This window comes from Pteropus alecto, unplaced genomic scaffold (assembly GCF_000325575.1).
Source record: "Pteropus alecto unplaced genomic scaffold, ASM32557v1 scaffold9706, whole genome shotgun sequence".
Lineage (NCBI taxonomy): Eukaryota > Metazoa > Chordata > Mammalia > Chiroptera > Pteropodidae > Pteropus > Pteropus alecto.
In genome coordinates this window covers 1-431 of record NW_006439078.1, presented here as the reverse complement: position 1 = coordinate 431, position 431 = coordinate 1, and the positions used below count along the sequence as shown (strand labels likewise).

General features: G+C 47.8%; 1 pseudogene; it reads left to right on the top strand.

Annotated features, from left to right (window-relative positions):
- Positions 1-196: 196 nt before the first annotated feature.
- On the top strand, positions 197-312 carry LOC112483200 (annotated as a pseudogene).
- Positions 313-431: the final 119 nt, after the last annotated feature.

The window sequence follows — 431 nt, the reverse complement described above, 5'->3', positions numbered from 1 at the left end:
TGGGTTCTCCATCTGTCCATTGATCTGTGTGTCCGGCCTCTGCCAGGCAGCACAGTCTCGGTTTGTGTGTGTGTGTGTGTGTGTGTACGTGTGTGTGTCCGTGTGTCCGTGTGTGTGTGTGTGTGTGTGTGTGTGTGTGTTGAAATGGGGCAGACTGATTGCTTCCACTGTATTATTCTTGTTCAAAATTAATTTACTCTCCAGCCATGTCACTCTGAAGAAGCCCGATGTCTGATCTCGGAAGCTAAGCAGGGTCGGGCCTGGTTAGTACTTGGATGGGAGACCACCCAGGAAGACCAGGTGCTGTAGGTGTAAAAAATAAAAAATAAGGGATCGTAAGCCGAGAAGGTCCTTGCAATCTGCGAGGTCAACCAAGGGTCGCCTCGCCTAAAAACCAAACAAACGAAAAACAAAATTAGTTTAGCAATTCT